Here is a 27,943-nt window from a genome sequence, read left to right as displayed (position 1 = left end):
AACAAGGAGTGATTGTATCGTGTCAACAGGAAAAAAAAAAAAAAATAACGAGACCACTAAGGAGAAGCACAAAAACAAAGAAGTGAACAGAAGATTTTGCTGAGGTGCAGCAGCATCAGAGCAGCTGCAATTAACAGGATGCCAAAATGACTTCCACAGAATGGACAAGCAGCAGTAGAACAGCAATTTTAATTATTTTTTGTTAAGTTTGTGCCTAAAAGCACAGTAGCATGTGGGACACCTGCCAAATCCCCTCCCTTACTAACTTCCAACTGCACTTCATTACCACCCCTGGTGCCAGGGAAGATCAGAGCTGCATCTTTACCTGTGCAAGACCAAAGCAAAATCAGGGAAGCTTTAGGCTGCTCTCACTGGTGCACCTGAGGCCCTTGGGGACACATCTATACATAGAAGAGCTACCTGTTGGCTTTCATTTAACAAACTGATTTGTTAAGTTCCTGGCATCAGCAAATTGAGTGACCTCCCAGGCCCTCCTCCCAGATCTTTACCATCCTTGCAAAACACTGCAGATGCTGGGCAGATGCTGGCTGATCTGCCACTCTTGGTCTTTATTGTCTGCTCAGAAGCCTCCAAGGTCACAGATGACATCTCAACGGCCTCCTCCCAACTTCTTCCCACTTCTTAATGTTTTCACAGCTTCCTCCTAGATTCACTTTGCATAACCCATGGTGGAAGCAGCAGCCCACCTCTGAAACCCACCACTGACAGGTGAGGGATGGCAGTGTACAGCACCCTACACAAGTGCACGGGGGAATGAACCCCTCAAAGCACACCCACCCACACTTCTACCCAGTGCACTGACTGATGCCAAGGGATTTGCAAAGGGGTGGGTTTTTTTAATGGCTGAGTATCCACCTCTCTTGCTTTCTCTCTCCCCTATCTGCACTCCTCTGCCACCCCACAACTCTTCTTTTTCTCATTCAGCAAATATTTGATATCTGGGCTACAACACAAATTCAGTGACAATTTACACTCCTTTAGGTGTGTAACTGGAGGATCACGCAGAATGGACCCAGCCCATTGCACCTACCCCAGAGCAATGATGAGGCAGTGAGACAATAAGTGCTAAATAAAAATGCATAAATTGTCCTCTTCCTGACCACCCCTGGAAGGTAAACTCTGCCAAAATCAGAGCCATGGCAAAGGCATGCAACAATAAATATGCTCTTACAAAATGTTAGTAATTAAGACACCTATGAAACAGTTCTTTTGGGCCAGTGTCCCACCTTAAAACCACAGACAGTCAAGGCCATCATCCCCAGGCACCCCAGTGGAGGCTGTGAGGAGGAAGGCAGATCAGTACAGCCCTCAAAATCCATACTTCCGCAGCTTCTGGGAAAGCCCCAAGGATCACCTCATGGCCTGGGCACTCCTGTTTCCATATCACTTCCACCACAGTGGAAAGCAAAATGGGACAGTGGTGGAGACAGACAAGGAGAAAACAATAGCTCAGGAATTCACAAGCAGCTCAACATGGTGTTCAAGGGGAAAAACAACTTCTCCAGGCAGACACTCCACCAGGGACCTAAAGGTCTAGGAGAGGTCCTTCATTGGGTCATGAACTTTTTGCAACCCAGTTGCAAAAAACAGCGCTGAGAAAATTCCCAAGGAAAAGTAAAGGGATGCAAGAGTGAGCCAAGGAGTGCCAGAGCTGCCATCCCTCCCATTCTGCCTGAGCACATGTCCAGCCCTTCTCACGCAGGCTCCTTCCCCCCGACAGCCCACCAAGTAGCACAGCCACCCCCTGCACCCACATCCAACATACCTCAGGTCCTGCCTTGCCTCACCACCCTGGAGCATCGCAGGGATGGGGAAGGGACCAGGGCACTCTCCTCCCACCCCGATCTGCATCCTGCAAAGTTTTCCCAGACAGCTGTACCAGGCCCCACTTCTCACTCACTAGTCCCGCTCAGGCATCACTTACAGCTCACTAGTATTTCAGGGACTGGCGGTCATCGCTCCCACCCGCCCTGAGAGAGACATTTGTTGCCTTCTTGTTCCTCCAGCCATGTCTCACAGAGTGTAGTATAAACTTTAAGAGGCAATGACCTCATCGGAGCTGGGAAGAGGGAGGCGGGGGAATTGGCTACTTGCCACCTTCTCATTTTTCACATAAAAAAAATTATTTATGAGAGACAGCTCATTTTATTCATCTAAAAAAATATACATATCCCATTAGAAGCAGCAGGCCTGCCTTGGAGTGCATTCCTTGTAAGCCACTCCTGGAGTTGCACCCACCTGGGAACCACCAAGCGGGATCCCCAGCACCCTCTGTGCCCCCTGCTCCAAGGCATAACCCCCCAGTGATCCCAGACACCCCACCACTCCACCAGCTACTCAGGAAACATCAGGCAACAGCACAAGCATCTCCCCTCAGCTTTGTTAAGGCTGACTTCCCCTCTAAGCACAGGGAGGGACTTCCAGCTTTCCCTAATTTGTAACTCCTGCAAGAGGGCAATTAAACAGGCAAACTGTAGCTGGTGATGGGGATTTGGGTTCAGCTCTCTGGTATGAGGGCATCAGATGCTCTGTGGTGAGCAGGAACTCCAAGGCACATTATGGATTCTGCCCAGACATGCATGGCACCCCATTTCTGAACACACACAGAGCATGTGTGCAGATGCAGGATACACCAATCCTGCATACTCACACATTTTATATACTCATATTACTTACATTATAGATTCACACATACATTACTCATAGCTCTGAAGAACAGAACATACAGATCATCTTGGCATGAATCCCAGAGGAAGGGAAAAAAAGGCAAAAAAGCCTTGCAGTAACAAATCTAACTCGTGTTGAGTCCAACAGCATCTGTGGTAGGACTTAGAACATTATTATGGATCATTAAATTATTGAATTATTTTGTGTAACACACCTACGTGCCTCTGATAAGGCCTGCTGTTTCAAGGAACATTTCCCAACCAAAGTGTGCCACCACTCTCCCAAGTTTTTGCCTGTAACTGCTGAACACATACAGCAACTGTGGGAAACTGTGGAAAAAGCAGCTTATTCCTGCAGTGTGTGCTCAACAACCCCTCACGCACATCATTTCCCCTGAGGCACCCCTGTATTCCAAGTTAGGGCCAAAATGTGCTCCTGTGGGACTGTGATTACCCCTAAACAGTGCAGTACCTCTGAAGTTAAGCATGCCAGCCAACACTGGCCTCTGCTCTCTAGAGCAGACTTGGCACGGCAGTACGGATATTTAATCTGTACACACCAAATAACAATGGCAAAAAGTCAGATTAGCACAGACTGAAAATGTAACTCCCTAGTAGGACTCTGTGCAACAAAGGAAAAGGTAATAAATTAAAAAAAAAAAAATCACTGCATAGTACAGCTTCTATAAGCCTTTGTAACCTCTACAGCAAGCTTGCAGCATATCAAAGCATTTTTCTTCATATCCCCTCCAAAATCAGGCTTCATACACTCTTAGGAGCTTTACAGCCAACGTCAGAGAGATTTTTAAAAGTCACAGTCATAACATTAGTTTTATTTACTGAAGGAGAAGTGAGGCACACCTCACCCCAGCTCAGTTGGCATCATTGCTGCCCCAGCCCAGCTCGCCCATCCCAGCCCCAACATCCCCCCCTCAGCCACCACTTTCCAGCAGCAGCAAAAGCACCATCCCACAATCTGTCCCGGACAAGGGATTCCCACCACACCAGAAGCATCCTGCCCAGGACTACAGGACCATGACCCTTACAACCAGCAAAACCACCCGACCTCAAAGCTTTGCAAGCAGAGTTTACCAGCAGTAACTCCCTTTATGCAACAAACAGCACAATAACAGCAGCTGCAAACTCCCACCAGCCTGACCGAAGTCCAAACACACCTCGCTCTGCTTTTCAGGCAAACCCAAATTACAGCATCATCTGCTCCTGGGAGCAACAAACCCACATTAATTACAGGCTAAACTTTGCAATTCACCTCTCAAAAGCACGAAGCATCAGCAAAACTCCTTTGATCCCACTGACAAATCCCACTCCAGCCGATGGAGCAACACGTGAGACCCAAGATGTTCAGGAAAAAAAACCAAAACAACAAACAAAAAACTTTTACTCTCCTTTTCCTTGTTACTCACTTCCCCCCAGAAAGCACACACTCCAAGCCAAGGAGGGCTGGAGGGATAAAATCACCTCAGGAAGCAGCAGGGGCTCGCAAAACCTCGCACTTTCCCTCCGTTGGCCACCTCCGGGCAACCGCAGAAGTGTATTCTCAGCCTCCAGCACTAAACACTGTTTCTGTGTCGGCGGGCCAAGTCCCAGTTTTTCAAAGCAACTTCTTTCTGCTGTGGCCTAGTTTAGCTCTCCAGACAAAACGCCACCAAAACAAAAGCAGCCCAGCCAGCCTGGGTAGGGAAGGGGGGGGGTACTTACCTAGCAGCATCCCCACATCACCTCCACGACCTCCTTTATCTTTAGCAGCCACCCTCTCAACTTCAAATTAAATAAATAAAGAGAGGCCACACAGCTTTAAAACCAAGTTGGAAATGAAATGGAAAGCCTGTAATTATTTCTCAATGCTCCTGCCAGTCTCAGCCTATAAACACAGTGGATTACATAAGTCCACCCCTCCTGTTTTGAAGCCAAAAGTATGAGCTTTTCCTCCAGCTCTGGCAGCAAGTAATAATTCCTCGTCGGCATGGCAACGCTGGCTGGCTTCCAGCAGACAATGGGCGAGTTGAAATACTGCTACAGCCTTTTTATAGCTTAGCTCTGAAAAACCTCTAAAATATTAGCTATCTGATGGCTAACCCAAGGACAGCCTCTCCTCATTTAACCATTTCCTTCCTGCACCACCGCCTGGCGTCACCCAGATGTGTGGCCCCGGGTGGGCAAGCAGTGGTGCAGGGGATGCTCCTCATCCCCGGAGACAACCCAGAGGGACTGTTTCCCATTTAATGGATTTGTTGACTTCTCACCAAGCATCTGCAGCAACTGCCACAGACTCGGCGCAATGTTTGGGTTTTTCTGGTTTTATTTCAGGCAGTTACTCAGCAGGTAGGTTTGCTCTGCTGCGCTCGCTCCAGCAAACTGCACACAAGCTTCTCCCCTCAGGCGGAAAACAGGCAGCAAAACAACACTTGTGCGTGCAATTTTGTCACTGCCCTCCCATGTGAGCAGTGGTGAGGCTTGTGGGACTGTGCAATGTGCAGAGATGCAGGGAAGCAGGGCACTTTCCAAATCTTATCTCAGTAAGTCCCAGGAGAACTGATATGTCCTTTTGGGACAGAGCTGCAGGGATATCCTGGAGAATCAACTGCACTTGAGATGCCCTGCACCCTTCTGGCAATACAGGGCAACCTGCCCGTGCACAGTTTGGGTGCACTCTGCAGCTAAACAAGTTCAAAGCACTAACTCAACCAGATGAGGAGAACACACTCAAGACAGCATTCAAGTCAATAGTGTGGTGAAGACTGCTGAAGTTAAGGAGCTTCTGATAGAATTTCAACCAATTCCTACCAAAACAAGCAGCTAACACAGATACAACAGCTCCCAAGATCATGTGAAGTTAGTATTTACCCTTAACACACAAAGCTGCCCCAACTATTTCCACACCCTGGCACAGACCCCGACCACCCAAATACCAGCAGGTCCACCACACCAGCCTCATTTACACCTCCAAACAGGAGCTCAGTGAGTGCCACTGCCATGTGCTGGCTCACTGCAGCTCTGAGTAAAACTCACCCCAAGGGCTGGGAGATCCTCTGCAATTTGCTGAATTTTGCAAGTTAGCAAATAAGCAACGAAAACAATAGGAATTAAAGAGAAAATTAAAAAATAGCAGAGCCAAGGCCACCACAAAAATACAGTTAGCTCCCATCTGAACACTCAAAATAGTGTTGCCAGCATTCACGATCCAGCCTCGAGTCTGGCAATGGCTCTAGGAAGCCCCAAGGCCCCTGCTCTGCACCAGTGGCTAATGACTCCACGGCCAGCCATCCACACACAGGCAGCCCCCTGCCCCCACCATCTCAAGGAAAGGCTTCAATGCCTGACCCATGGGAGTTTTTAACACTCGAAAAGCAGAAGGCAAACAAAAAAAGAACATTTATTTCTAAATCTCATTAAGTCGGAGAGCATGATTATGATTTTTTTAATGTGCAAAGGTGATAACATTGCTTGGAGCTCTAGTTCAATTAATTATTTTATGGGGATAAACATACTAGGAGATACTAAGTGCAAACCATAAAGGTTCCTTGGTACCTGGCAGGCTTGCAGCTCCTACAAGGCTGCACCTCCTTATGTCACACAAGAGCCTAATTCTCACAGCAACTATCTGAAAAGACTCAAGCAATCAGCTTAGCACAAACCAGGATGCAGCAAACCTTGGCAGACACTGATTCTTACAGCAAAAAACTTCGAGACAGCCAAAAGTAGCAGTCATTGCTTCAGGTCATTAAATGCACATTGTGCTACCACAGAGCTGGGCAAAGCCATGCACAGGGAACAACCACAACTGGCATTGAGCAGCCACCTGAGCCCCCCGAGCTGAGAGTAGGTTGGGATAAAAGACATAACGTGAAATCTCTTAACACTGTTTTGTCAGATGAAATCTCAGGGGTATGTGTCTGGAACAGCTGCGTTTTCTAGGGGAGAACAATAATTTTTTTGTTTCAGTGGATGATTTTCTGGGTTCCACCCCAGTGACTAACAGGCAAACAAGCCACAGAGAAGTGAAACCTAGGGACTTGAGCAGGGATGGGATGCAGCCCTGCCCTGCTGAATGCTGCAGGCACATGGTTAAATTCCATACTCTGCTGCTCCAGTGAAGCCTCAGTGAGTCTCAGGGACACCTTCCCGAGCAGATCGCCTTTGATCCCAGTCCTGGGATCTTGGGCCTTCTAGGCCTTCACCCTACAATCTCTTTCACAACTTGCTATTACCAAGAAAACATCTAAGAACATGGCCACAAAACACTCTCTCCCCATCCTGAAAAGGAAAAAATAAAAAGTATTTTGGATAAACAAAAACTGTGTTTTCTCCTGGGTGTAACACACCGTGTGGATGTGCCTGCAAAGACACTGCACCTTCCACGTAGGCATCAGGAGCCTCAGGGAAAGGAAAATAAAGTCAGAGCTAAAACCTGCAGGAAAGCCTTGCTATACTTACTCAGACCAACCTCCTTCTCTGGGCAAGGGACATCCCCACCACGACCCCAGACACGCAGATGTGTGATCCCAGATGAGGAATAACAAGTCACAACTACAAAGCCCCGCTGAAACTTTAAAATGGCATCACACTACACAGGCTTCTCCAGCTTAAACCCTTAATTAAAGAGACTATTCTCTCCAGTGCTGGAGCCACTCCAACTCCCATTGTTAAATTTAAAATAAAACACTGCAACCCCACAGCATCTGTAAGACATTAAAACATTCAATACTGACTTCTTTATTCAGCTTTAAGACCTCATTCAATAATTTTTCCTCTCAAACCCCAAATCTAAGTATTTAGATAACAACACCTCTTACAGGATGCTTTTTTAAAAAATGAATCTCCTGTAATAATATCCTTGACCTTTAACAATTTAAACCCAATTAAAACCACTCAATCCCATACAGCCTCCAGACAGACTGCAGGACCTGGGAGTATGCAGCTCTGGGTCAGGAGGAAGCTGCCTCTGTAGCATGGAAGCCAGCTCCAAATACAACCCATTTATGTGCAGGGACAAAATAAGGAAGAAGGCAGATGTGACCACAGAAAATCACCATGAGCACAAGAGAAATACAGCAGAAAGCCAATTTTGGTCATTGCTAGTAACACTGAAACCACAAGCCAGAACCTTGCTGTTATAACCTCTGTTATTTCAAGGTGGGTCATCACTTCTGCTCTCTCTGGACAAGGAGACACTTGCAGCCACTTAAAGCTCTGCTGCCAGTGCCCATGGTCTGGAAAGCACATGTCCAGCCATGGCAAGGGATCCAGACTTGACTTTCCTGGTGGATCTGGAAGAGAACTTGGTCGGAGCACCAGCATCTGCAAAGTCATCAGGAAGAAATTCTTCTCCATAAGAGTAATAAGGTGCTGGAATATGTTGCCTAGGTGAGTTTTTGATGGCTCCTCCCTGGAGGTGTTTAAGGCCAGGTTGGATGAGGCTTTGTGGAGTGTGGTCTAGTGCAAGGTGACCCTGCTCATAGCAGGGAGGTTGGAACCTGATGATCTCTAAGGTCCTTTCTAACCTTAAACATTCTATGAGGAGCCTCCATTCACTGCATGGGGAGCAGGATTTCAAACCCAATCTCCAGGAATATCACCCTTTAGCAGCATCTGAATACGTGCTGGCAGACCATGACAAACCTCCACATTTTCACAAAGTCCATGTAACTTTAACAAGACTGTTGGTATTCCTTCTGTAAGCAGTTTCACAGCCACAGGAATGTTTTGAGGTGGCAGGTGGAACAGGATGAAACCCAGAGATTACCAAATTAGAGTGCAATTAATGAAGTTCACGGATGTGTCAGGTCTCCCCTGCAACAGAGGCATGCAAGGAGGTGACCTGGATGAAAGAGGCAGGTCCACACGGTGTATCAATATCCCCAGAAAGCACAAGCTCAAGTCTGTGGCTGAAGTCTGCTCTGCCATGCCTAAAGTGCACCTCGTTCTCATGAGAGCCTGCCTGGAGAGGGGTACCAGATCAGGGTCCATTTCCCACCAGCCAGCCTACACACAAGACCACTGCACAGTCACTTTCATCTCTGTTTGGGTGATAACATCTTATCTGGGCTATGCTCACAGGCACTCCTGCCTGCTTGCTCACAGCAATTTTGCTGCACTGAAAATGTAAAAAGGGCAGTGAGCTTTGCAGAAAATTCCACTAAGTTATCTCCAGCAGTTCCCACAGCTAATTAAAGTGTTTGGTCATGTATGCTTGAAAGTTCATTAAAAAAAAAAAAAAAAAAAAAATCACAAAAACAAATACAAAAGCCTGACAAATAGTGGAAGTCAGTTTGTTTTATCAATTCTCCCCCACCTGCCAAGTAATTCAGTGGTCACAGTAACAAACCATTTGGGCAACTCAGTCCTGTGTGCTGATCCTACCATGCAGCTCCCAGCCTCCTCTGCCCACAGCTGGGTGGCCAGGGCTAAACCACCTTCTTGCTCCACAAGCCAGATCCTTCACAAACACACCCAGCCCCAGGTAAGATCACACACTGGGTATACCTGTCTCTACTAGCGGAGCCTGCAGCAGAGAAAAAGCTTTACATGAGCCCAGCCATGTCTTTAGGAACAGGCTCCAACCTTAGAAAATGCTGCTAACACAAGCAAAACAAGGAAGCACGTGGCACATACGTAGGAACACAAAGAAGGGAGGAGACAGGAAAAAATGAGCCATCCAAGGATCCGTGCAAAAGCTGGCACTCCCAGGCAGCCCTCCTCCAACTGCATCAAGAAGTCCAGCAACAGAGTGCATCCCATGGACTTAACAAACCCACGCTGGCAAAGCAGACCCAAGGTGACACACACCCCAAACTGGTACATGATAAGTAGCTGGGAAGCAAGAAAATCCACACTAGAAACAGCTTACAAGCAAAATAAAAAAAACAACAACCAACAACAACAAAAAAATCAATCAAACAAAACAACACAAAACAAAAAGCAAACAAAAAAACCCACCCACACACACACAAAACAACCCAGAGGACAACAGGGTAAGTATTTCATCATGCCTTTTAAAGCAACAAAATAGAAGAAAAACAAAATCAAGAATCTGATCCCAAGTCCTGCTATACCAGTAAGAGTGTTCTCTGATTGTTCCAGGGAGGTCTGGACCATGTCCCTGCCAAGGCACTGCCTAGGCTATTTTAAAATAAGTTTCAAAAGCACAAACATACTAGTCCTCTAAAAGACATTCCACTCCAGTGTGCAGAACTCTGAGTATCTTCCTAAGACTGGAGGGAGAGTTAAGAGACTACATGGACAAACAGACCCTGCACAAAAAAGGAAAAACATGGCTAAGATATTCAATAGCCAAGTCAGAAAGCAGAGCAAACCCCAGCAAGACTAGGGAAGCAGCTGGCTCAGGCTGGGGGTGGAAACAGGAGACAAGAGCAGCGGAGGCACAGAAATCACTCTTGTGCAAGCCAAGCAGCAAGGTACTGATTTGAGGACAAGTGTCCAGCCACTGATCAGCAAAAGTGGTAGCCATGGGGATTTTGAAACAAGGCTGAAACCCACCAGAAGCTTCCCATTTATTTTTTAATTCAGGGAAAGGTAAGTCCATAGCCATCCAACCACCACAGAAGTCCTCTTTTGGAGAATTTGGCATTCCCTTATTTGCAGCCTGGAACAGAAATATCACACCAAGGGAAAAAAAAAAAAAAAAGCCAAACAAGAAGAGAGCTGTACCCTGGTCATGCAATTCAGATGCTTTCCAAACACACACCACTGCTTTCTGTTTATTTTCAGCTAGAGCTTGCCCTCTACATCCACCTCCTCCCTCTTTCGACTTACAAACTGATATGGCATTTAAGATCTCCGCTGGCTCTGCCCACTACATCCTCAGTGTGTAAAACAAGCAAGCTATGACAAATGCTGGGTAAATCCAGTCACTGCAACACCACAAAAGCCAAGTGGCTGAGGGATATTGCAGACTAGTCATATGCTTCAATATTTTGTCCCCAAGAGCTCGGCCAATCCATTTAGCAATAGAGCAGGACTCCAATAATAGACACAAGGATACACAGAGATAAATGTACACAAGACCAAAATAAACCCAGCCTTGCTATAATTTTAATACAGGAGCTAAACTGGGAAATGATAAATGAAGACCGTTTCCACAGTTGAGTCAAGAGGAAAATTTAACTCCCAACTACCCAAGAGTACACACACACACACACTGAAACTAGCTGGGAAACTGTCAGAAAGCTAAAGGACTGGATGAGCATTAGTTTTTTAATAAGTTTTCCATTCCTTCAAATGACACCAAAAAACCCAACACTTCACTGTTTTCCAGGGCAACAAGAAGCGGATTTTAAGTAACTGTGCATGTTCTCAGACATCACATGCCTGCAGCTTTGGGGCCAACATCCAACTCAAAAAGTTGCTTTCAGCTCCCTGAAAGCAGTGCAGCTTTGTGACAGCTCATTTTGATCTCTGTGATCTCAAATTAAAGCTTTAGTACACTCATACACAGCTACAAACTCCTACATACATTTTTCCTTTATGAGTTTTAGCCTGTCTCCAGTCTACATGGTTAACCACACTCCCCCCCACAGCCTCTGCTTTAGAAAACAACCTTTGGTGTTTAATGAGATGAACTGTTTCCCCGTGGAAGTTATCTGAGGGATAACTCTTCCCTTCCCACAGGAATATCCAGAGGAGCCTCAAAGATTTCACAACCTTAAGCTCTGTGTCATCACGAGTTACACTTTTGCGTAAACAAACATCATCTGCATGATCAAACGGGAACACAGCCCAGGGGCTGTGGGCCAAAGGGGAGCTAAGATCCTCTGATCTGACCTCTGACCAGATGTCTCCAGCCCACAGTTTCACCTAGCAGCTCTCAGATGTTCCTAAAGCCTCCAGGCACAGAAACCACCATGTTCCTCAGCCATCTGCCACAGCATTCATCACTTTACCTGCCCACCCAGCTCCTCCCACCCTTAACCCTGTACACAACCAGGTGCTCCTTCAAAAGGAGCTCCAATATTGCACAGAAGTGGCTTTTCAACTGTCCATGCAGGCAGATCATAAGCAAAAGGATGAATGCATAATGAACTGCTCAGAAACCCTGTCCCTACCACTAACTTGAGGACAGGTAGGATGCTTCTAGACAGCACCTAGACTTAAGACTTCTTCCAGTGAAGTAAAGCTGGACCAGGCTACATTTCATTGCATGTTTATCTCTGCTCAAACCATTTGACTAAAAAGGAGAAACACTAATGTTCCAGATGGGAGAGACATTTTATAGCAAGCCCTGGATATCTGACACGGTTTGGTGAAGGTCCTTCATCAGGCACACAAGGTATAATGCTATCTAGTAATCTGAGGAAACATCCACGGGTTTTTCAACCTCCTCTAGAAATCGAGATTCAACAGGAAACCACAAATACACCAGGCCATTAATTTTTCTTTACCAAATGCTTCCAGTCATGTCGCAATTTTAACAGTAAGCAAAATATTTGGGTTCTTTCCAGTTCTTGTGCAACAATGTTCCTCATCTTTCATTTTATTTTTTAAATTATCTGGTTGAGATTTTTTTAAAAAGAGTTTAAAACAAGTTAGGAAGTCAGTGTGAACAGAGCATTCCCTCCTCCTAAATATTTATCCCCTTCCTCCCTCAGAGGTTTCTATATCACATCGCAGAGGTTCTGTACAATCAACAAAGCAAAGACTTTTCCCAGCTAAAAATACAGCAAGCAGCCTAAGAAATAAGAGCAGAACAACATATCTACTGACACAGGCAACACCAAGCTAGCTGAACCACATAAATAAAAGTCTCATTCAAACATTCCCCCCCTCTCCTCCCAGCACCATTCCAAGAGAACAAAGAAACATTAAGTCTTACTTTCCTGGTGTATATTTGATCAGACCTTCTGTTAACACAATATGACAACAGCAATGAAGGGAAGAGTATCACAGCTAAACAACCGTCTACCATTCCCCTTCCTTCTGCCGAGCCCTTGCTGACGCAAGGATGGAGCAGCTGCTGTCTGTTTTTAAACAGCTCCATATTTCATAAGAAGCTGCTGATTTCTGAAAGGATGGAAAACCCAGCCAATGGCTTACAAAATAAGAACCAAATGAAAGCAATTCAGGACACACTATTTAAACATTGTGTCCATTTGCTCAGCTTCCTTCCAGTGTACCATCACAGCTGAAATTTGTAAGATGAGTTCATCCTCTGTCTCAGCCTACTCAGTCATCACCACAACTTTTAAGTATTCATCTAAAACAGAGCAGAGGACTCTCAAAAATCCATCCCATGTCTCTAGGTAAGAAATCTTGAAATACAGGAGAAAACCACATGTGTTCAGCTTGACGCAATCACAGAAACTACTGCACCAAATTAACATTACTCTCCCCAACTTTTATTTTATGATGCTGAGGGGCACTGCATGAACATTAAATGGTTATTTGGGATGGAAAGACTTTCCCAGCCATACGGCCTGAATTTTTGAACACTTAGCAGAAAAAGATATATAGATATTGATACTTATTTACCTTTAATCAGGGATATAAGAGATATCTGGGAAACCTCTCCTCACTACTGAAATTCCACGCTTAAATCTTTAAAATCTACATCACAGGATACAGGTCACTGCATATTAGGAACTCGGAAGAAAGGAGCTTAAACCTTTTCTGTTCCAACTCTGCAGGTCTCACGTAGGCTGTTGAAAGTAATGGGTTATTCTAGGTGAGTCCCTCCTGAGGGGCTTCAGATGTCTGCTGTCTCCTTTCTAGTTAATAGCTGCTGCAGTTCATAGCTGCAAGAATAGTGCTTTTTCCGCTGTTTGTGTCACGTTGATTAGCTTAGATATGGACTTGGGGAAGGAGGAGAGAAAAGAGGACATGTAGTGGGAGGAGGATTTAAAAAGAAGAAAAAAAGGAAAAAAGGCTTTCATCTGCTCTAATAATTAGCAGGTCATGCTGAAAGTGATCAGCATCCCTTTAAATCAACTGTGCATGAAATGTGCAGAGCACTGCTCAGGTCACTGCACCCATGCAAGTCACTTAGTTATATCAGTCACTAAGACCCTGTGGTTTTCCAGACTCCTCCAGCTTCATAAGGGCTCTGGCCAAGATCCTTCTCCTTCCACATTTCCACTCTGGGAGATGGGGGGTAGCACGGCTCACCAATCCTGCCACTCAGTCACAAGGTACAGGTGCCAGGGCCAAGCAAGGACTGATTAAGGGTTTGCAAAGGAACTTCAGTTTCTCTCGTAAAGCAGCACAGGAAAACTTATTTCAAAACATTTGTCATTCCTGGAGAAAACAAACTAGGTACAAGAGCCTCCTGTTGATCAGTGGGAGGTTTTCTCAGGGAGACCAACAAGAAAGAATCAGACTCTGCCCCAAATGTGACTAAGATTTTCCATAATTCATCACTGTAGCTGCTGTCCAGGTGTCTCTGCAATGCACAGGCTGATTCACACACACCAGCCTCCCCTCCCCAAAGGCACTGCTAGCCTAGCTGGGGGTCCCCCAGGAGCCCTGCCCCTCTATCATACAAGCTCAAATACTACAATGAAGACACTGCCTGGAATTTAATACATAAACCCTAAAGCAAAATTAACAGAGGTATTGGGGAGGAGGAGGAGTGGGGAGAAAATTAGCAAACCAGCAAGAGCTCTGGTCCTTTGGGCTCTCTCCCTTCCCTACATCTGCTTCAGAAAAGCCAATGTTCACCTCCCGGACGGGTAAGGCCAGTTTTGCTGGAGGAGCACAGGTCCTTTAATAAACCTGTCCTCCTCAAAAGAGGTGAAGAGATGGTTATGACAATGATTAGTTATTCCCCTGATATACTCGGATCCTTCTATTAAGGACACATTACCTCAAAGGTCAGTAATTGCCAGCCAGAGCCAGCTCTGCTTTGACAGCCCATCTTCAGAGCACACTAAGTGCCTGACCATGCCCAGGACAGCAAGAGACTGTTCTCAATGTGCTGCCTGGAGGGAGGAGGTAGCCGTGTCTTCTCCAGTGTCTTTAATTTCAGCAACTTTCCCTCCCCAAACTGACACACACCTCAAAGCACTTTTGTTTGAAAGAATCTCAGAAAGATGGAAATTAAGAGATTACTTTCAAACAAAGCAATGGGTTAAATCCTAGTACCTTTAGTCCCCATTCATGACATCAGGCCTCAGAGCTTTACAAAAGTGGGAGTGACACCCCAGGCACTCTGGGAAGGACAGGGAACAGCCCTATGAGATCAGTGTGGAACAGGGATCAAGGAAAAAGCACCAGGGCTTGTCTAAGACAACAGTAGCATAGCAGGAACCTTTGTAGGAAGGGGAAAAAAACCCTATAAACAGCAGAGACTGAAACTGTCCCAATTCCTTCCATCGGTCTCAGTAAAATAAGGAACAGCAACACCGCAACAGCCTCAAGGAAGCATCAGGAAGGAGCCAAAGCAAACTGAAGTGTAAAATGCATCCCCCATGGCACCAAGGTATTCATCTGAGAAAGGGGAATCTTCCTGCCAAGAGGGCAGTGTGGAGTACCTCAATGACAAACCGACAGCAATTATTAGAAAGGCATCATCCATACATAATTTTGAATTTAATTTAATTAGGCACCCTGCTAACTTCATTACTTATTTAACCGGACTGCTCATTCAATTTAGGTTACTACTGTTCCAGATAACTGTTCTGGGCCCCACCTCAGTGGGAAACGCGCTGGAGGACGCATTTGGGAATGCTGCAGCCCCAAGCCTACACATTCCCCTGACACTCAGCACCTCTTCTGGGACAGATACATTTACATGTCTTAGGTTTAATGCTTTCATTTTTCTACCTTAATGCAAAGAAGTCTAGAGGAACTCAGAAGGAAAAAAAAAGTACAAAAAAACCCCAAAAAAACAAACAAACAAAAAAAACACAAGTTCCCAAGCAGATTTATCATTGCAAATGCTTGTGCACACCAGTCAAAGCAGCAGCCACCTACACAGTTTCCAGAGACTTTTTTGTTTTTACCTGAGAAATACACAAAAATAATAGTGTATGGAGTTTGGGGGAAACAGATCAGAAAACTTTATTTGTCACCCAAGAGCATCCTTATAAAACCATCATCTCCAGTGCATGACACATCAGGTCAGGACAGAAATCAAAAAAGGTCACACGCAAGCAACTGCTCTTGCAACACTTTTGGGGCTGGGGAGGTCAGCAGCCTGAAGCTGAACCTTTCACACCAAATCAAACCCAGAAATGGAGGATCTGTCCACTGCACGCACCCCCCTTCCCATCACTTCAGGCAGCTGCATCCCTCCCCATCTGTCAGCTCTGCCTGCCCCCTCTGGCAGCTCCGACATGTCAACATTTACCCAGTCAACCTCAGGAGGCTCCTCAGACGACTGAGTCAGAAGTCTCAACTCCTTGCCTGATCAGAAGGGAAGCAGCACCATGGCTGAAAAATGGAAAAGCAGTGAACAGCACCTGAAGCAGATCCCTGAAATAACCTGTCATAGATAGGAAAACATCTCAGCCTCAGACAGCAAAGTCTGCCTCAGAATATCCATATATATATATATATACACACATATATATGCGTATGATTGGCAGGAGTAAGAGTGTGAAATGCTATAGACACCAGCTTGAAATCAGGTAATGCTCTGTTTCAGATTTTTATTAATTCCTTCCGTTCAACATTCCTTCTTTAAAAGAAACTGCTTTGAGTATTCTAAGCATCCAACAAAACAAAACAAACAAAAAAAAGCTGGACAGCAGCACAAAACCAGGAACACCCCAGGGGGCCCTCACACCCCCTGTGCAACAGCCCTGCCCACGCAGAAGGGCTGTCACCTTCGTGCAGGCAAGCGGGTTGCACACCGTGTGAAGAACATCATCGCCTCACGCAGCGTCTTGGAGACAGTGTTGTGACATCCATTTTTCACACTCCAAATTAATTCCAGACCCCAAAATCATTTCAGAGCTTAGAAGTTCAATGTAATTTGCTCCAACAAACACACAGGGCTTTTCCAAAGCATGAGAAGTTCAGAGGAGCAGCCTTACGAACAGACCATTGCCCGCTTGTGCTCTCTGGGACCTGTTAAATTAACGGAAGAGATCCACCGGTAGTGTCTTCTACTTTGAGGTTATCTGGTAAATAGAAGGACTGAAACCTTTGCCACAAAGATTAGCAATTCTGTCACAAAGCCAACATGTAGTCAACAGCAGTAATAACCAGTCACTACAAAGCCTTCAAGGAGAACCAGCATCAGCAGAAGTGACGAGTTTTCCAGCTAACTCTCATAAAACCAAAACTTTGTCTAGCTCAAAACCCCACGCTGATCTTGTGTTCAAGATGCTCAAAATTAAATCTCACACCAAGGAAAAGAAAACCTAATTTTCAGTTTCATTAGCATGCAGCCTTCCCCAAGTGCAGTTTGAAACATTTGCCTTTGTGAATACTATTCACAAAATGATTTGCACAGTGTTGGGGAAAATATAAGTGCTAGAGTTCCCGTCAGCAGGGATAGAGACTCAGTTTCACAGTCGAGCCACTTCTCCTGGCCTGTCTTCAGAGAAGAGTGGCAGAAGCTAAATGTTGCATCAGAAGGACAACCAGGCTTTGCTGTCTCACTAGGGATGGGACTGAAGTGGCAATGCCAGAATTATTCCATCCTTCATAACGTGAAGGGATCATGTAGACTCCACAGCAATAGAGGATCTTGGCAATTCTCATTTCCTACAGCAAACAGTTCTCAGGGGCCTCTTCCAACCTCCTCCAGCAGGAAGAGGGGAACTTCTAACACCTAATCGCTGACACTTAAGAATGTGAAGCTCCAACCATCAAGTTGACACCACAGCAGGGAATGCAGCTAGCAGGTATACAGTTGCATGCTCCCCAGGGTGTGGATTTCAAGTTACAGTTTAAAAAGACAAGAGGAAACTAACATACAAAAACAAGCAACTTTATCTGGCATGTATTTATCCCCACATACCGTGTGGCCACACCATAATGCAAACACCTGTGTGGATTATGAGTTTCTCCTACACCAGCAGTGTTCAAGGCACACTCACATCTGGAATCCTTTATGTTTTAAATGCTACTTCTGCCTTCTCCTTGGTGCCAAAATGCCTTGAGGAAACAGCATGTGCACAGGGGAGGGGGAGAAAAGGAGCACAACAGTCAGTAAGGTACCAAGAAACTTCAGATATCACCACAATCAACACAGTAGACAACATGAGGAGCAGACAACCACCAGTGTGCACTAGAGGCAGCAAACGAGGGAAGTGCCACGGTCTGTAAGAAGGTCACACTAGGTGAATGTTATTATTCTCTTATGGTTTACAATAAAAAAGTAAATCCACATTACTCCCAAGCAAACCCCATGTCGGTTATTTCTCTTTGTTTGCTATGTAGAGGTCTAAAACCTAGCAGCAATGTCTCCTGGCCAGCTTATGTTATTCCCACACAATTTACAAATCTAGGCTTGTATCTGGATTTTTTTCTATGTGACAAGAGCTGCAATGAATTTCACAGGCAGCCCCCAAAGCACACAGCACTTCACAACACCAAGCACCGAAAAGTGGCAACCAAGGCCCCTCACTCTGATGCCACTCCAGCTAGGCTGCTGATCAAGGTCCCTTTAAAGCAAGAAGTTCATAATGCATCTCTCTAGATGCTCGGGGAGACAGCATGAAAACAAAGGCACACAGCTCTCACACAAATGTTTTCATCACTGCTTTTATTTAAGGTCAAAGAAAAACCTAGCGAGCTGCACTGCAGCGCTGACCCTGTGCATGGGCACTTGGGTGCCTCAATCCACTTAAGCACCCCCAGAGATTTTCAAAGCACCCTGAGGACATGCAGGTAAACAAACATATAAAAGGAGATGCATTTCAAGAGCATCAGCAGCAGCTCTGTAAGACATGTTCTGCATGAGAAACTCAAGAGAGAGCACCAGGCAAAACCTCTCCATCTTCAATCACAACTGAGTTGACCTTCCCAACAGGCTCAGTTCACACAGCCTGCCCCTCGTCTTTACTCGAGTTACCCTGGCCAAGCCTGGAGTGACCCCAGCTACCCTTTCAGCTCTTTGCTTTCAGTGCCTAGCCTTCAAAGAAACCTGACCCAAAGTCCAGCAAGGTTGATGGGCAGGCAGGCGTTGATGTCAGCAAGGTCCCTGGATTAGGCCAGTTCAGTGTTTGCCTTACTCTTGGAATCAGCACCGCCACCAGTCAAGACTGACCAGTTTGCTGTCTTGGTCTTCCCAAGGACCCACCTGCCATCTGCACGCACCCCTGGCAGGGCTCAGGCAAGCAAACACCAGTCATAGAAGGCTTTTTCCGTACCTTCCATACTGGATTACTCCAGAGGTCTGCAGAGCAGATGTGTTATTTACTTTCAGAGTTTAATTCTAAGGCAATTCTGGGGCTGTGCTCCAGAGACATTTACCTCTTGCACCAGCCTATCCTGCCACAGACACTAAGAATTAGGAATCTGGCTATTCAGCAATCCCCTAGCAGGAAAAAAAATAATTACTAAACCCAGCTCTTCAAGACAAATTCCCTGACATAAGAGACAGCAGTTCTGAGACACAAGTACTCCTGTGCTCCCCTGCCAGAACACCTGTTTTTTTGGATGCCAAATACCAGTGGCTCAAAAAGAGGTATAAGCCACCCTTCTCTCCACTTCTTTGGAAAATGACAGATGTATCTGGTTGGGAACCTGAGCAGCAGCACACAAAAAGGCCTTGTTATCATACCCATAGCCCACAAGTAAGACATGCCAATCACTCACTTCCAAAGATGACATGAAATATGAACGGATTGTGCAGACAGCATTTTTGGTATTTGTGTATTAAAGCGACTTTTCTACAGCACCAAAAAAACCCAAAGAGCCTAAAAGCAGTCCCAGGCAGCATGTGGGAGCTCAGTAAATGTGCTCAAGCTTAAAGGGAAAGAAATAGAGAACTGCTCTCCTTCCTTCAAAACAGAAGATGCCTTTGGTGTGCAAGTCAGCATGGAGACCCTGCAGAGGCTGGAGACACTCAGCACTGCATGGTTGGAAGCATTAGGTGTTTCTCAGAAAGAAGCACCTCGCTAACAGCAGCAACACTGTCCACTCCAGGAGTCTTAATCAGAGTTTTAAATAAGTCACTGCATCAGCAGAGGTCCACCAGTGCCACAAAAGCAGGAAGAACATGAGGAGTCAATCACTGAACACCTACTAGTAACTATGGCACTAATTCAAACACCAATAAAGACAGAAGGTGGTCTTCAACTAGCCTTCAGTCTACCTGTAATGGCCCTTGAAAAAATAGTGTGGCCAACAGTTCACAGAACAAAGCCTGAGGAACTAAAGCATGTTACCAAGCCACAAAACTCATTATTATTGTGTTCACAGCATCCAACCAACTAAGCAAGCTTTTAGCTACCAACACTGCCAAGCTCTGCCTAGCACTGGCGCTGCATGTGCTTCACAGCATAGTGACCACCCCCACAGGTGATGGTGTCCAGCAGCAAAGTCCATCACAGCTGAACCAGGACAAGGTCACTGAGGGGAGGGAGCTCTAGAGAAAATGTAGGGCATCGTTGGGAAAGCAGCAGGAATGTGGCACAAAGGTAACTGCTACAGCCTGGGGCTGCCAGATGAAAGCAGGATCAATATTCCACTATGTTGTTTAACCCGTTTATTAGGGGGAGGAGGTGGAGATAAATGAGTATTTGAGTTGCCAGAGGGTACACTTTCACCCCAATCTGAGTCAGCCAGATGCGAGTTCCTGCCCAGCAACACCAACCCAGCCAAATGATTTCAGCCTTACAGTTCACTTAACCACAGAATACAAAGAGCCAGTAACCCAGCAGTCGATAATGGAATAAACTATAGGTCAGTGGCCAGGGGAAAACACACCATTTACAATTATTCCAATATTGACATGCACAGGAAACACAGGCTTGAAATTTTATTTATTTATTTTAACTAGCCTATCTGCTCAGAGGCAGAGCTAAACCAGCTGCTAAAATTAGAAGGTTAGATTCTCCAGGTCTGTGGGTAAAATGCAGACTGCCAGCACAGAGCCCCACCCCCCAGGAGGGCACACCAACTTGCAAGCAGGGGTGAGCACACACGTAGTCAGCCACAACTCGGGATGCACACACTTGCTTATCAGTTCATCAGCAGGCGAGGGTTGGGGGGCACCTGGGCACGCAGCACAGCCCTGCCAAGCTGCCTCTGAAAGCCTGGCCCCGAGCCAAAAGGGAGAGCACAAACTAGCTCAAAACACTCAGCCAGAAGCCCAGCCAGGCTCATTCAGTGCTTCACTTCCTCCCAAGGCTGGTTTTCTCCCAGAAAATGCTGCAATGACAATTTGCACCTTAAGATTAAAGATTATTATGGCTCTCTAGCAACTGAAAACACCCAGAAAAGCCCTTTCCCCTCCCAGTCCAAGAAGCGTTTTCTCCATCACACAATAGCAGAGTGAGCATGAGGTGACACCACCAATCACGCAGGCACCATGCAGAGAACACCTCAGCTGAAGTTCATGCACTACCACAAAGCAACCTTATTTCCTCAAAATAAAACAAGGTGATGTGAATTCAGCAAGCAGTAGACTCCAACTCTGGCCAAGGCAAACACAAACAGCTTCACCAGGTGAACCAGAGTTTCTAGCCTTTAAGATCAACAGAAGTATTTGGTATGATCCCATGCTCATGCCCCACCACACAATTAAAGTTAAAATTCCACACATCTAGACAGCAGGATCTCAACACCAATTCACCTTCCTTGCAGAGGTGCCTGCTGCAGTCCTCTGGCCAACCTCCCTGTGCTGAAGGCAACCCCAAGCACTCTGGCCTGTGCTGGTCCCACTGCAGCCATCGCTCCCTGCCATGGCTCATTAACCAACCTGCCCAGGCTGACGAGAGCAGCACCAGGAGCCTGGCACTGAACCACCACTTCACGACAGCAGCAAAGGGAATGCTAAGCCAAAATTAACAGCTTTTCCATGAAAGCACCAAGGCTATAAATTATGTTGTTTCCCCAAATCCCTTTTTTGTCAAAAATACCTGCTTGCCAAAGGGATATGCCTTCAAGGTTGAATTTAGAGCTCAGTCAAAAAGACCAGATGAAGAGCCTTGGAGACGAGCTTGTTCTGTCTCTCCTGCAGCAGAAGTGAAATAAAGCAGCAAAGATAGGCTGGGCAGATCTCCATCCAACTGAGGGGCAAGAAACCATCACAAAGGGCTGCAATGAAGTTCAGCTTCCCACCCCAGCCACTCCTTGGCATCTTTCTCCCTGCTGCTAACAAGCTCACTGGGTTTCCCATCAGCAGCAGAGGCACCTGCCCATTAACAACTGGACTCCTGCCACCGACTCACTGCACTGTGCCACCCCGTGCCATGAGACAGCTCTGAGTGCCCATCACCAGTCTGGCAGCTCCTAGAGCTGCCCCGCTCCCCTCTTCAACAGGATGAGAAAGTGCAGCCTTTATTCAATGTCTGTCCCTGCCTCTCCTTTGCTTGGGAAATAACCAGGAGCTAAACAAATCCCAGCTACCAATTTGCTTACCAACACAGAAAAACACCCCTACTTTGAACATTATTTTTTCTTTACTTTTTTATTATTATTTCAGTGAGTAACAAAGCCTTAATCCAGGCTTAATGAAGCACTGCAGAGCCTGGCTCAGCTCACTTTGGCTACAAGCAAATCAATAGCTTTCTTCTATCTTTCTGCTCTGCTTGGGAGGGAAAAGGGGCCACTTCTTTCCCAGCCAAGACATCTGCACAAGGCATCCAAGTGCTATGAGCCAGGACCCCTCACAGGGAGAGCTGAAAAGAGATGAAAGAGTGCTTTGGCACAGCAGATCCATCTCCTCTCGCCCTCATCTCTGCTGGCACTGCCAGTGTGTTTCATGTGGGAAAGTTTTCAGCTCCAGTTTGGCCTCTCAACTACCATCAGTTCTGTACTGGTTAGTTATTCATGGTGGGGTGGAAGGCAGTGTAGGGGGAAGCCACTTGGAGCAGAGATTCAGATGCAGGGACTGCACAGGCCTCTGGTTCTACCCAGGCAGCTGTTGACAGAGCTGCTTATTCTGCACATCCATAAGCTTAAAAAATGAGGCTCAGAGGCACTGGGGAGGAAGCATACAGGAAAGCCAGCCTTGGATTCAGAAATGACTCAGAGCAAATCGATCAGTCTCTCTGTGCCTCCCCACCAGAAAAGGGTCTAGAAGTCAGTACAGAGATTAAGACAATATGGTCAAACATAACAGACCCAAATATTGCAGTCAAAAAAACAACTCAAGCAGATCAGCAGGCACAATCCTTCCTCTCCCCAGCACACAACAGACCTGGCAGCACCTCAGCTTTCAAGCTCCTGCCCAGGCAAAGCCCCATCAGAACCCAATACAAATCTGTCCCAGGTCACAGGAGGGACACTACCTTCCCCTGGTTTTCCTCTAGGAGGACAAGCACCAAGCCCCCAGTCCACAGCCACAGGCATCGCACACCTCCCCCATGTCACGGTGCCAGGCAGCAGAGCTCTGAAGAGACAGCTCAGTTCAGTCCTAACCTTGAACCACCTCACCAAAGAAAAACCTTCAAGAGGTGGCCAGCGGACAGACACAAGTTTGCATTGGTTCACTTTCAGCCCTGGTGAACTGTGCCCAAAACCCCCTTGTAGGTCAGACGTGCATTCACGGGTGACTGCAGTTCTTGGGGAACCGCAAGACATCCACAACAGCACCTGTGCAAACAGCCCTGGGCTGGGGAGCTTTGGCCTCTACAAGGTAAGCCTGGAGCAGCCTTTCACCTCCACCCCTGGGCCATCCCTAGGCTGTCTCCTGTCTGGAGCAGGTAAAACCCAGCTCCACACTGCATGCTCAGTCCTGCAGAAGAAGGCAGCTGACTCCAGAAGACCAGTCACCAGCTACCCCAGTGATAAATCAAAAAACCCACAACTTAAAAATAAGAGTTCTCACAAACCCATATTACAAACATCAACAGAGCTGTGTTAATCAGAATAGGCTCTGCCTTGTTATCCATCATGTTTATAGTACATGTGAACGCTTTCTAAGGAGCAGATGCTTTTCAAGTTTAGTAATTCAACCATTTAGAATTGAGCAGTGAAAGACCCCGCACACAAAGAAATAAATGCACATACAACAGAAGCCTTCTTGTTGATTTTCTACTTATTTTCCTTTAAATATAAACTACCAAGAATGCCAGAAATTTTTGCTTCTGAAGAAGTGACAGGCAGAGATGATGTCTAATAGATGGAAAACATTTAGAGAAGGAGAAACAAACAAGATGACCCTCAAACATATTCTTGTGGGACAACTTCTGAAAACCACATGAATAAGTAATACAGGCTTCCCTTGAAACAACAACAGCAAAAGCTTCAATGGACGACGTCACCAGGACTTGATCTCTGCTGCAGATCAAATGCCACACAAGCAGGAAACAGCTGACACACAGCTCAGCCCAATTATATACAGTGCCCTTTCCATAAAGGGCCTCCTCTTTACTGCAAGCAAACTCTCATCTTCAGCTCTGCTCTTTGCTGGCAACCAGCCCTTTCTGTCCCTCAAAGGAAGAAAGCAAAGCTGGTGTTTGTGCACTCTGCCACCCAGCCCGAGGGAACACAGAGCTAGCGTGTCTCAGGGTGTCTAACCTCCACCCTCCCTGCAAGGCTGCTCAGCAGCACAAGACAGAAAGCCACAGAACATCCGATGGCTAATCTTGGCTCCGATTAACATCTGCCTGGAACATGTCGCTTAAGGTCTCCAAACCTCAGTTTCTCCATCAATAAAAAACAACTCACAAGTGAACAAAACTTTGCCACTGCAAGGGATAAATGGAAACACCTGAAAAAACATCTTCCAAGCATGGCATGCACCCTTGGTACCCTCCTCAGGGCTCAGGCTATGAACAGAGTGTGAACTATCTGCATGATATGCTGAAAAGGGTGCAGCCTGCTGTTAGTGCCCAATGCAGAATATTTTCTATGCATCCATCTCATAACCTCAGTCATTTACACCATGACTAGTTCTTTTACATTTACTCACACATAACCACCTAAGTATGGCATTTACTGCATTATCACTACAGAGAAATTACTGTAGGGGGTAATTACCTATACAAAGCAGACTAAGAACAGTCAGCAACATAGTGTACCACTGAAACGCTCGACAAAGCCTCAAACAGAACTTCCCTCATGCAGAGGATTACAGGCTCTGCCCACAAAGGACTCAAGTGTCTTGCCTTATCTTTGTTCCATTTAAAAGGAAACACACTTTCCTGAAAACCCGATAGAAACATGCCTTTACAGACCAAATGCAAACGGATTAATGCCCTTATCAGCAGTAGGCTTGAGGGGAGGCAGAGACATACTCCTCCTGCTGCCTAGATATTCTAAGATACTTTTAATTAAATTATAGAACATCATTAGCTAATGAAATATTTGGGTCTGTCATTTCTCAACTCTCCTCCTCCTGCTGCCTTGCAGACCCCCCCAGTCTATGAATGCACACAAGCATTTCAAAGGCATGACATAGGGACTACAAAGGGAATTGCAAAAGATAAATCTCACTGCCCTTCCCTCCTCTAAGGCCAGTCATGCCCACTCACACTGTTCTGGGAAACAGAGCTGTCCTTAGGTAGGGGAACATTCAGAAGGAAACTTAACCTTGTTAGCAGCCTCATTAGATTCCTTCTATACACAAACCCGAGCTACACAATTGTTTGAGCCCCAAGGGCACATTTTCCTGCTCCCAAGGATGCATGCAAGCACACTCACCCCTGTCACTCCTCACAGGCAGTGTGAGACCCCCCAAGGGAAGCAGAGACCCCCAGGCTGCACTAGTCCATTAAGTGTCCGTGTGCAGGCAGAAGTTGTTGGGGTTCAAATGCCTTACACTGGCTCAGGGGTTTAACAAGTATGTACCAGAAGTTGCCTTGTCGAGTTCTGGATTGCCAGTGTTAAAACCTAGGAGCAGCCAAAGGGATCTGCAGACAGAAAAACATGTCCCAGGATTTCTCTCCTGCCTCACCCTCTCCATTAGCCAGTGCGTGTTTGCTTTTGCTTCTAAACTTTGCTTCTCTGTGCAGACAGTCTGCTATGAGAGGTATGTGCTCAGTCCACAAGTATCCTGCACTTTTCTCCAGCTCTAGGGCCTGATAGTTGGTCATTTCCAGCTCAGAGACCCAGGCTGTGAAAAAGGACTTCAGCCCAGCAGAAGTGAATTAACATCAGGCACCAGAAGCAGCGGCCTTCTGCATGCCCTTCTCCGAGCACAGCACCGGATGTCAGGGATGCTGCAGAGGATCCCAGGGTGTCAGAGCCAAGGGGGACCCCAGCCTCTTCTCCCAAGAACAAAACCACCCAAAGCACCGCATCTTTGAAGCCACATTTTTAAAGCACCAGACAGCTGCAAAGCCACAGCACAGCTCTCAAAGCTCTCCTGTCCACCCGCACACTGCCAAAGAGACCCTGCCCTGGTTGTGCTTTAGGAAGGCCAGCTCTAACACTCAGCCCCTTTCAAGTCAGCTTTTCTATAACATCTTTATTCTACATGAGAGCTTTACACCATACCCATCACCACATTCCCTAGATGTACATAGGCAGCCCATGTAAACGTAGTCTTTTTCCCTTTTCCAAGGCCTTGGACACCATGTCTTGCAACTGTTTGTTGCAGCTCTGCACCACAGCATTCCTGGAAGAGCCTGTAAGATGTCTAACACACCGACCAGCTTTCACTTGGAGCAGCACCAAGCACAACGGGTCCTCAGCAGGCTGTGGATGCAATCAATAATAATACAACAAGGAATGCTCCAGTTCAACAGAAGCCCAAGGGATGCAAAGAGTCGAGCAGCGTTTGGTGGATGGAAGTTATTAGTGCATTACAAATAGAACAGAAAATCAGGAAGCAGTTATCTCCAGAAAAGAAAGATTAATTTCCTTATGATGCTTGCAAATCACACTGGTAACTTCAGATCGGAAGAGCTGGTGCTCAGCACAATGAAATTAAGCATGTTGGATCACACAGGACACCTGAGTGGATAATAGCAGAAAATTAATGGAAGCATATGTGCCTCAGGCAGAGGATTGGAAGACCAGCAAGAGAGCTGTGCTCAACTAAACTTCATCATGATAAATGAAACCCACTGAACATACTGCAAATGCAAAAATACAGTGATTAGATGTACACCGGAGGTTCAAGGTCTTAAACATTAATTGGTTTTCTCCAAGACCATCTCTCCCAGCCAATACAAGCACATGTATAATCTCCTTCAGAGACAAAAGGGCACAGGGAAAAACAATCATGAACTTTTGAAAATCACTGGACTCGCACAAGGATTTTATCCCTGGATCACCTCCAAAGAAAGCCTTCCAAAACAGCAAAGGAAGCGAAGCCGCAGAGGTGAAGCAACCTGCCACTTAACTCTGTGCTAACGGTCAAGAGTCCCACACCCAGGCACTGGTTAGCACCCCATCAAACAGAAACCCTGAGACAGGTCTCCCCACTTCAGCATTATCAGAGTGGGGTTCAGGACAGAAGGTACAAAGCACTAGGACAGGACACTAACTCTAGCCAACACTAATTCAGCATTGAAGGAATGCCATGTCCTTGTACCACGACCTGACTGCTCCCACCACCCTGCCATGTTGCCTTCTTTCCTCCACCAGAGCATCAAGTACTTTGCCTCCACATTTCCAGCAATCTGTACATTTCACTGATGCCAACTCTCTCCTTGCAAACCTAAATCTTGCAGCCTCCCTATGACTTGCCTTCACAAGAATGCTAATTAGGTCTTTACTACCCCCAGGCTTTCTGAAAGAAAAGAGGCATCTGCCATGTGCACTCCCACTCCAGCAATGTTTTCCCACTCCAGATCAACAAAAAAGTGTGTTACTTGGTCAGTGACACGCAGAGGACACAGCTGGCTTTGTAAGAAACCTGGGGCAGGAGCTGCATCACCTACCATATTTCACATTCCCAAATGCCACGAGGTACATCTGCCCTCTCAGAGGAGACCACGTACCTCGTGAGAGGCCGCAACACCTGCCTCACTGTGTGCTGGGTCCTCACTCCAAAGGTGCTGGATTTCCTCAGCAATTCCCTGAGGAACAGGCTGCTACCATACCTCTCTGCCCACACACAGGCTTTCCAGCCTGTATCATACCTTCCTCAAGACACCGTGGCACTTTTAGCAGGAGGTGCAGAGCAAAAGGCAATCTTGCTTCCACCAGTTGGTGACACTGATGACATCCACCTAGAACTGCCCTTCCCCAGCATGGTCTGTGCCCAAGGA

The 27,943-nt window shown here is 46.4% G+C and overlaps 1 protein-coding gene across 15 annotated transcripts in view; it reads right to left on the bottom strand.

Moving 5' to 3' along the window:
• Positions 1-27,943, bottom strand: part of NCOR2 (nuclear receptor corepressor 2) — a 235,548-nt gene that overhangs the window by 180,175 nt on the left and 27,430 nt on the right. The window contains exon 1 of one of the 15 annotated variants that reach the window (XM_051633722.1): positions 10,482-10,500. The exons of the other annotated variants lie outside the window; for them this stretch is intronic. The gene's annotated coding sequence lies outside the window, so the exon portion shown is untranslated. Of the gene's footprint in view, positions 1-10,481; positions 10,501-27,943 lie in introns of those variants that run through there. 15 annotated transcript variants of the gene reach the window in all.

Source organism: Apus apus, chromosome 16 (genome assembly GCF_020740795.1).
Source record: "Apus apus isolate bApuApu2 chromosome 16, bApuApu2.pri.cur, whole genome shotgun sequence".
Taxonomy (NCBI): Eukaryota; Metazoa; Chordata; class Aves; order Apodiformes; family Apodidae; genus Apus; species Apus apus.
The sequence above is the reverse complement of the archived record's forward strand: the minus strand, read 5'-3'. Positions and strand labels throughout refer to the sequence as shown.